Raw genomic sequence first — 10,199 nt, forward strand, 5'->3', positions numbered from 1 at the left:
AGACACAACCACCAAATTAATATGAAATCCAAAAGGGGCAAGAGTGACTTAAAGCTCACCTGTGAGCTTCCCTGATCCGACTACAGCACTCTGATGCCTGTGCCACCTGCAACAGTCAGAAGGGGCCAAAAGTGCCGCAAAAGATCAACATGGAATCTTTGCATCACCCTCTTTTCTCTACCCATACCCCGTCCTCCTCCCATGCCAACAGAAAAGAGAGACGTGGTACAGGCGCTTGTGTTTATTCTGTGCTCCCAGAGGATCTCCTATTCACAGAGGTGATCTTTTATCTATCAGCAGTGCAGTGCAAAGTGGCTGCACTGCACCAAGAGAATCTGGCCCCATTGTCTTGCTCCTCTTCCTTAGCTTTTCCTGCTATGGTTTGTCATCTTTTTATGCTATGCTTTAGCCTACAGTATATGTTCCTCAGATTAGGGACAGAATCCTTTTGTTTACTCATAAATCACCATGTAACACCAGCGTTAAGAATCAAGCCTAAATCTACTCAAATTTAAATGTATACAAAATTTTAAGTAATAAGTCTGGGATAATTGAACGGGTTTAGCTGTGTGTAGCATAACATCCAAAAACTGCAAAACCAGGGAAACAATTTAAACATTTTGTTTGCAAACTATATTAAAACCTCAAGTTAACGTTCCACTATATAGATACAAGTGTTTGCAAATACAAGCTCTGCAAATACAACTGATAATAAAATAACCAACTCTTATTTCATTTTTGCTCCTATTTAAACACTAATATTTGGATAACTCACAGTAACCTATGGCACTGCAGTAGGAGCTAAAGTTACCTTGTGATATCTAGGGTCCTAGGTGCGGGTAATATTCTCTCATGTTATGACATGGCCTTAATGCTAGGTGGCTCAGAAATGTGTGTATCCATTTGTTCTCTTGATCCTGTAGAGCAACTTACAGCATTGGTAATTAACAGGTGTTGTTCAAGGAAAGTGATAGGACATATACTGGACAGTCAGCAACATTAAAGTACGGTTTTAGATTGTTTCTGGAAGGCATAATCTGAAGAATTTCTTGGATACCAAGCTGATATTGTGCAGGCCTGTGCTAAAAAGAGTTGTAGCAATGGAAAGGAAGTCTTGATACCAATGGCACTGCAGGCGGAGAAAGAGCTGAAACTTTCCAGTTGGTTGTTGCAGTAGATCCATAACAAGGGATAACTTCAGGCCAGAACTTGATGGGCTGAGACGCACATGAGGAATTAAAGCTGAGGGCTGCAGTAGGAATACATTTATTTTTAAAAACCCATCAGTGTTGTCAGAACCAGAGAGGTCAGATAACCTTAAATAAGATGCATTTGAATTATACCCCCTCTCCCACCATGATTTTGGATATTTTTAGATTCAATCCTATTCTTTACTTCATGCCCCCCAAAAACCTCAACTCTTTCCACCCCTCCCAAAAAAGGCACAGTCAGTATCTTTTATATACATTATGCAGTTGAAATACTCATTAGCATATTCAAATATCTGAGACAGTCAGACACTAGTCTTACTGTGGATGGGCCAGTACTAAAGAACTTTCCAGCGATGCTATCAGGGACATTTAGGCATAGCTAAAAATAATTCTTTGTTTGCTAATTCTTATGTGTGAACAGAGTGTTGATGAAGAAGCTGTTGCCCTACAGTAGGCTGTGAATAGTCAATATAGCATTTCTACAATACTAATACATTATCTGTACGTATAAACAAGATTCACTGAAATTTAGCAACACAGAAACTATGTGGTAACTCCCAAGTGTTCTCAAATGTTTCTGTAGTTTGGGCCAGATCTTGTCTTGTGAATCATCACCTCTTCTGTTTGATTCAGAAGCTTCCCTGTGTCATCCATGGCAACTGCTTACAGAGAAAAGCAATATTAGGAAAATATTACTTACATTTAAGATGTCTTAAAGCAAGTTAGCAAATGAAATGGTGAGACTAGCCACCAATATGAGAGACAGGATAGCTTTCTGCAAACCACTACCAAGTGCTCTAGGGATCTCAGATTGAGAACCTCTACTATAAAAATATCCTATTTTGTGGCGTTCACACCATTCAGACACTTGAAGACTGATCACGTTGGAGCGCTTGGAAAAGAGGAAGGTGATCAGGAACAGTCAACATAGATTCACCAAGGGCAAGTCATGCCTGACCAAAATGACTGACTTCTATGATGAGATAACTTGCTCTGTGGATACGGGGAAAGTGGTGGATATGATATATCTTGACTTTAGCAAAGCTTTTGATATGGTCTCCTGCCGTACCTTTGCCAGCAAGTTAAAGAGGTATGGATTGGATGAATGGACTATAAAGTGGCTAGAAAGCAGGCTAGATTATCGGGGTCAACGGGTAGTGATCAACGTCTCGATGTCTACTTGGCAGCCGGTATCAAGCGGAGTGCCCCAAGGGTTGGTCCTGGGGCCAGTTTTATTCAAAATCTTTATTAATGATCTGGATGATGGAATGAATTGCACCCTCAGCAAGTTCGCAGATGACACTAAGCTAGGGGGAGAGGTGGATACACTGGAGGATAGGGATAGGGTCCAGAGTGACCTAGATAAATTGGAGGATTGAGCCAAAAGAAATCTGATGAGGTACAACAAGGACAAGTGCAGAGTCCTGCACTTAGAACGGAAGAATCCCATGCACTGCTACAGGCTGGGGACTGACTGGCTAAGCAGCAGTTCTGTAGAAAAGGACCCAGGGATTACAGTGGATGAGAAGCTGGATATGAGTCAGCAGTGTGCCCTTGTTGCCAAGAAGGCCAACGGCATATTGGGCTGTATTAGTAGGAGCATTGCCAGCAGATCGAGGGAAGAGATTATTCCCCTCTATTCAGTACTGGTGAGGCCACACCTGGAATACTGCATTCAGTTTTGGTCCCCCCACTAAAGAAGGGATGTGGACAAATTGGAGAGAGTCCAGCGGAGTGCAACAAAAATGATTAGGGGGCTGGAGCACATGACTTATGAGGAGAGACTGAGGGAACTGGGATTATTTAGCCTGCAGAAGAGAAGAGTGAGGGGGGATTTGATAGCAGCTTTCAACTACCTGAAGGGGGGTTCCAAGGAGGATGGAGCTACGCTGTTCTCAGTGGTGGCAGATGACAAAACAAGAAGCAATGGTCTCAAGTTGCAGTGGGGGAGGTCTAGGATGGATATTAGGAAACATTATTTCACTAGGAAGGTGGTGAAGCACTGGAATAAGTTACCTAGGGAGGTGGTGGAATCTCCATCCTTAGAGATTTTTAAGGCCCAGTTTGACAAAACCCTGGCTGGGATGATTTAGTTGGTGTTGGTCCTGCCTTGAGCAGGGGGTTGGACTAGATGACCTCCTGAGGTCTCTTCCAACCCTAATATTCCATGATTCTATGATCAGTTCATAGACTGGTAGATTGGTTTTGCCTCCAATTCTGAGAGCATTTGAATCGGTGACAACTCTCTAGAAGTTTGGATGATTTGTTCAACTTGGACAAACTCAAGGAAAGAAATTTTAAGAGTCTTTAAGACTACCTTTACTGGAATTCACCAGAGTAACATTTTGAATGTGATTTGGGGTCTTTGCAAGGCACATTCTATAAAACAGTAATTGGATATTTAGTATTTACAATTACCTGTCCACTCTTCAGCACAGTTACATGCAGCAGCAGGACGTGAGGACAACACATTCATGTACTTGTTGGTCCAGGATCACACTGCTCTCCTAGGTGAGGTAGTATTAATCACTGCATTATCTTCTTCATGAAAAAAGGGAACATAGTTAACATACCTTACACATAAAGAGAAACTACAGAACAGGGGTATTGCTTTGTAGTCACACACTTTGAATGAGAGCCCACTCTGAAAAGTGACACCTTTCACACAGTCAAGAGGTTAGAGTTTTGGCTTACGTTAGAAACCATCAGTGATGAAAACAAAAGCCTGATATGGGGAATGCGCCCTGGTCAGACCAGGTTGCACTCCCTCAAATAAATATTACTTTTGCGGTGTTTTCATCTTAACCTTTACTGGTTTATCAGTAATTTTAAATACTTGCTGAGGTGCGTGTGGTGGGCTAACTAAACTGAAGGAAAAATATCAGGAAAACTCTGTAAAAGAAAAGGCCTAGCGTGATCCACTCTGTGCAAGGCAGACCCTTTCTAGGGAGGCTTTCAGGTACTTCAAGACAATTGACAACCTAGATTTGCAGAATTTTAGAGCACCATTTTTGTTGTTTGTGGTTCTTAAACGGGCAAGAACAAAAATTAATCTACATAGAATCTAACTGACAAACTATAGCAATACTCCATGAGATCCATATTTCACTGGTGAGTAGGATATTGTCAGTGACTTTTACTGCTTGCTTTCCTCCTCATTATTTCCCTTTTCTGGATGTAGTCTGACAAACTAAAGAATTCATTGTTTGTTTGGTAAGCAGCCTTGGCAAGTGATGGAGTCCCTCAAGGGCTACTGCATGGTAATCTCTCAAGTTTCACTGAGTTGCATTCCAATGGGTGACCCAATGTGTCTGAGGGTCATCTATCATTTACTCTTCGTGAAAACAGAACTCTGGTTTTCATTCCTAAAACACACATGCACACACAAATATGGAGCTATCAAATCTGCCTGCAAGGCTCCATTGTAAAAGTACCTCAGGAATAGTTAAAGTGATGGCAGGGGACTCTATCAACAGGAGCATCTTACGTATCTGCATATACTTGGTGCCTTTATAACTGCACGTTGGGTCAAACAAGCAGCACTCAGAAGAGCAATATGCTTAGCTAGTACAAAGCTGGGAAAAATCACTCTAAGAAGAGAATCTCACCACAGCGTAACTACTCTTCTTGTGCATGCCACATATAGATAGCATACAGCAGCTCTCACGTGAAGACAAATGAGTGAGATTCAGTGTCTGAAGAACCTGCATCAGTAAAGCATACCTTGGTGCCGGGTCATAGTTTGGAGGTGATGGATGTCTAGGCATCAGCTGCCTCTTACAAAACTTTGTTGCTCTGAAGTACCTTTACAGTCTAAATACAATTAAGAAAATCCTTCATTTAACAAAAAAAGTGCATTTGAGGCACACCATTATTACATATATCAAAGAGTTCAGGGCAGAGTAACAGCCTGAGGAATCCTATCCTCAATACACCTCATGTATTCACGTGTTGCCTTAATGAAACCCTTTGTATATGCTGTCCATAAGGACTCCTAATATTGCTCTCACATTTCTTCACTTTTATAGGTCTTAGCCTGCTTTCCTCACTACCACCTCAGCCCAAAATCTAAATGCCATTTAAAATTAAGAAGTATGCTAAAACATACTTTGTGTCCTCTGGTATGTTTTTTTCTTACAAGTTAGGGATTTAAAAATCTGGAGTGATCACTACTTATTTCTTCCAATATTCTGGATTAAATATAATCCTGTATAATTGGTATTTAGAGATTTAGCAAAGAGCGCTAGTGGCTAAACTAATTATGAGTTTGTAATCCTGAATCCTTCACCTTAAATGCTCTAGTCTATTGTGTAGTGTCAATTATTCTCTACAAGTGACCAATTAACATAATATGAGTATTTTTCATCACCTCTTTCTGGAGTCTTAAATGCTTATGTATTTGGGGATATATGAGGTACACTGTCTCTTAAAACCAAAGTTTGGTACCAAGTTCAAATACGAGTGCTGATTTACATGATAGTGCTACAAAAGTATTTGAAGACAACATGAAAGAGCATAAAACTGAAAAGCGTTTCAATTCACTCCTTCTTCTTACACAAAAAGGAGGAGACATTCAATTAAATTGAGACACTGTAAATTTAAAATAAATAAAGGGAAATACTTTCCTATAACACACAATTGACCTGTGAAACTTTTTGCCATAAATATTGTTGGGACAAAGACCATAGCAGATTTTTTTTTAAAGGATTGGACATTTGGGTGGAGGAGGAGAACAACCAGAATTACACAACTGTAAACATTTTTAAAAATGCATCGCTTTTGCAGGGGATATAAACCCTCACGCTTCAGGACATACACCAACCTCTTACTGGAGGTAGAAAGAAGTTTCCCCTTGTGTGCAAGTTATTCCATAACTGCTCACTATAGGGGTTCTTAAACTTTCTTCTAACCACCCAGTAATAACTGCTATCAGAGATCAGACACAGGACTGAGTAGGCCACTGGTCTGATCTGGTATGGCAATTCTGATGCTTCTACGTTCCCCTTTGAAAGAAATTTTAGTTAAATAGAAAAGGGTAGTTTCTTTATAAAATAGAATGGCGGTCTGAAATATTTTTTTCTTGCTTATTTTAACCACAGAAATGTCCTGTCTTCCCAGATTTTGGTGGAGGATTCTAGGTGGGAGCTTTCTTAGCCCTTAATTGCAGCTGTGACAAAGAGTTAAGAGAAACAATCCTTGGGACACGTGTTAAACAAAACAACAACAAAAACCTAGTTTTAACAACGGACTTAAAAATTCCTCTGCCTCAGTTGTTCAAGTTCTGTTGTTCTGCATGATGTTAACTCTAATAATCCTATTAGTTTTTTCAGTCACTCCCAAAATCTTCCAGGAAAAACAAGGTGACTCAGATCAGAGTTTCTTTTAAAAAGAAAAATAAAAGCATATTCTTGGGTGGGAGGGGTGGGGGAGAACACACTTATTTAAAAAACAAAAACAATTAAGCCAAAAAAATCCTAAAAACTTCTTCCTTTGCAACTTACCTCTAAGCACTGAACATGAAAACCACTCTGACCTGCAGCTATCACTGCAGCAGATGCTCTCGTGTATAACAGTCAGAAATGAGGCAGAACAATAAATGTGATATAAGCAGGAAGTCAGGGAGCTCATTTGTTTTAAGTCTGCTACAAGGAATTAATTCAGTATCCTGTAGCCCTTATTTCTGCTTCCCTGGAGAAATGTAAGATACTGGACCAACTTCTATTTCTTGCATTAATTTAAAACATGAAACTTATAATGGCTACTCCTCTGATATCAGTAGCAAAGAGTAAATGCTGTTCATGTTTTTTTTTTCCTTTCTGGGTTGAAGGCTGCCTACTTAATCACCCATTTTCTGAGGAACCGAGGGAGGGAGGGGGGCATCCTTGTGAAATTAAGAAGGCATAGCACTTAGTGCTGCAGACACTCTTTTATTAAATATATATAGGATCTTTATACTGTTACATGGAGTCTATCAGCAATACCTTGTTCCCAAAGGTCCCATTGAAGTCAATGGGCCTACTAATATGCTAGAAGTTAAGTATGTCTGTAAGTGCTTTAATGAATCAAGGCCCAAAATGGAGATGCTGTTTTAATAATAATAAATATGTGGGAAACTCAGTAGGTATATGCATAGTAAGATTACCACCTCCAGTTCACACCTGTTCATTTGGGAGGGAAGGGACGAGTCTGGTTTTTCACAATACTTATTTACTTTCTTCCTACACATTCATACCTGTCTCTCTCTCTCTCTCACACACACACACACACACACACACACACACACTCACAAAACTCAAGAGTCTAACTCTAGCCAAAAGAAGTTTCTTGTTGAGCTACCACAAAAACTGCATTCTTTCACATACACATATACAGGTTTCAGAGTGGTAGCCGTGTTAGTCTGTATCAGCAAAAACGAGGAGTCCTTGTGGCACCTTAGAGACTAACACATTTATTTGGACATAAGCTTTCGTGGGCTATAACCCACTTCATCAGATGCATGGATTGGAAAATACAGTAGGCAGATATAAATACACAGCACATGAAAAGATGGGAGTTGCCTTACCGAGTCGGGGGGTCAGTGCTAACGAGGCCAATTCAACCATGGTTGATGTGGCCCATTCCCAATGGTTGACAAGGTGTGAGTATCAACAGAGGGAAGATTATTTTTTGTAGTGACCCAACCACTCCCAGTCTTTTTTCAGGCCTAATTTGATGGTGTCAAGTTTGCAAATTAATTCCAATTCTGCAGTTTCTCGATGAAGTCTGTTTTGTTACAATTCTTGATGTCTGATTTGTGTTCATTTATTCTTTTAAGTAGAGACTGTACACAACAGTGGTACCCTTAACTCACCCAACAATATTGTTAATCTATCCAGCTATACTCTTAGCCTGGAAGAAGAGTCTGTCCTATCTCCTTCTGCTCCACTACCCCCACGAACAAGATACCGTTCTACGGTGACCTGGAATCCTACTTTCGCCGTCTCCGACTCAAGCAATATATTCCACCACACCACTGAACAGCACACAAAGCCACAGAAACCTTCCTACTAATGCTACAAGAAGAAGGATTCTGCATGGACTCCTCCTGACGATCGAAACAACAGAATGGACTTCTACATAGAGTGCTTCCGCCGACGTGCACGAGCTGAAATTGTGGAAAAGCAGCATCACTTGCCCCATAATCTCAGCCGTGCAAAACACAATGCCTTCCACAGCCTTAGAAACAACTCTGACATCATAATCAAAAAGGCTGACAAAGGAGGTGCTGTAGTCATCGTGAATAGGTTGGAGTATGAACAAGAGGATGATAGGCAACTCTCTGACACCACATTCTACAGGCTATTACCCTCTGATCCCACTGAGAGGTACCAAAAGAAACTGCACCATCTGCTCGGGAAACTCCCTGAAGAAGCATAGGAACAAATCTACACAGACACACCCCTAGAGCCCCGACCTGCAGTAGTCTATCTTCTACCCAAGATCCATAAACCTGGGAATCCTGGATGCTCCATCATCTCAGGCATTGGCACCCAGACAGCAGGATTGTCTGGTTATGTGGACTCTCTCCTCAGGCCCTACGCTACCAGCACTCCCAGCTATCTTCAAGACAGCACTGACTTCCTGAGGAAACTACAATCCATTGGTGATCTTCCAGAAAACACCATCCTGGCCACTATGGAGGTAGAAGCTCTCTACACCAACATTCCACACAAAGATGGACTACAAGCCGTCAGGAACAGTATCCCTGATAATGTCATTGCAAACCTGGTGGCTGAACTTTGTGACTTTGTCCTCACCCACAACTATTTCAGATTTGGGGACGATTTATACCTTCAAGTCAACAGCACTGCTATGGGTACCCGCGTGGCCCCACAATATGCCAACATTTGTATGGCTGACTTAGAACAATGCTTCCTCAGCTCTCGTCCCCTAGCGCCCCAACTTTACTTGAGCTACATTGAAGACATCTTCATCATCTGGGCCCATGGGAAGGAGGCCCTTGAGGAATTCCACCAGGATTTCAACAATTTCCACCCCACCATCAACCTGAGCCTGGACCAATCCACACAAAAGATCCACTTCCTGGACACTACTGTGCAAATAAGCGATGGTCACATAAATGCCACCCTATACCGGAAACCTACTGACCACTATACTTACCTACATGTCTCCAGCTTTCATCTAGACCAAATCACATGATCCATTGTCTACAGCCAAGTCCTAAGATACAACCGCATTTGCTCCAATCCCTCACCAGAGACAAACACCTACAGGATCTCTATCAAGCGTTCTTAAAACTACAGTACCCCCATGGCTGGGTCACTACAAAAAATAATTTTCCCTCTGTTGATATTCACACCTTCTTGTCAACTGTTGGGAATGGGCCACATCAACCATGATTGAATTGGCCTCGTCAGCACTGACCCCATACTTGGTAAGGCAACTCCCATCTTTTCATGTGCTATGTATTTATATCTGCCTACTGTATTTTCCACTCCATGCATCTGATGAAGTGGGTTATAGCCCACGAAAGCTTATGCCCAAATAAATGTGTTAGTCTCTAAGATGCCACAAGGACTCCTCATTGCTTTTACACATATGTACAGGATGTTGGCTTTTTTCCAAACCAGCACTTAGGTGAGTGGCAGAGCATTATTCAGAACTGTACAGCACTCATTAAACTAGAGCAGTGTCTGAACTCATATGGGCACCAGATATCTGCTTTCCATTTTAAAATACAGGGGTGGGTGGGAGTAAGGACAAATAACTAACCAACGGATCTTTTCAGTACACTCATACTTCATGCTTGAATTACAAGACTGCCCCAGTGGCAGTTTACAATGTCCTAAATTTCCATTCTCATCTGAAAAGCAGAAGAAGGAAAAAGTTGTAAGCTGATAAAAAAAAAGAAATTAAAGGAATTCTGGAAGCACCAACATTAAAAAAATATTTGGAAAGTGAATTGGGGCAGTTTCCTCAACATATTAG

The 10,199-nt window shown here is 41.2% G+C and overlaps 1 long non-coding RNA gene across 1 annotated transcript; it reads right to left on the bottom strand.

Moving 5' to 3' along the window:
* Positions 1-697: 697 nt before the first annotated feature.
* Positions 698-6,557, bottom strand: LOC119565201. Its single transcript, XR_005223844.2, has 3 exons — positions 4,935-6,557; positions 3,630-3,752; positions 698-1,870 (listed from the first exon to the last, which is right to left on the bottom strand). It is a non-coding gene; the product is annotated as an uncharacterized LOC119565201 (long non-coding RNA).
* Positions 6,558-10,199: the final 3,642 nt, after the last annotated feature.

This window comes from Chelonia mydas, chromosome 1 (genome assembly GCF_015237465.2).
Source record: "Chelonia mydas isolate rCheMyd1 chromosome 1, rCheMyd1.pri.v2, whole genome shotgun sequence".
NCBI classification, from domain to species: domain Eukaryota; kingdom Metazoa; phylum Chordata; order Testudines; family Cheloniidae; genus Chelonia; species Chelonia mydas.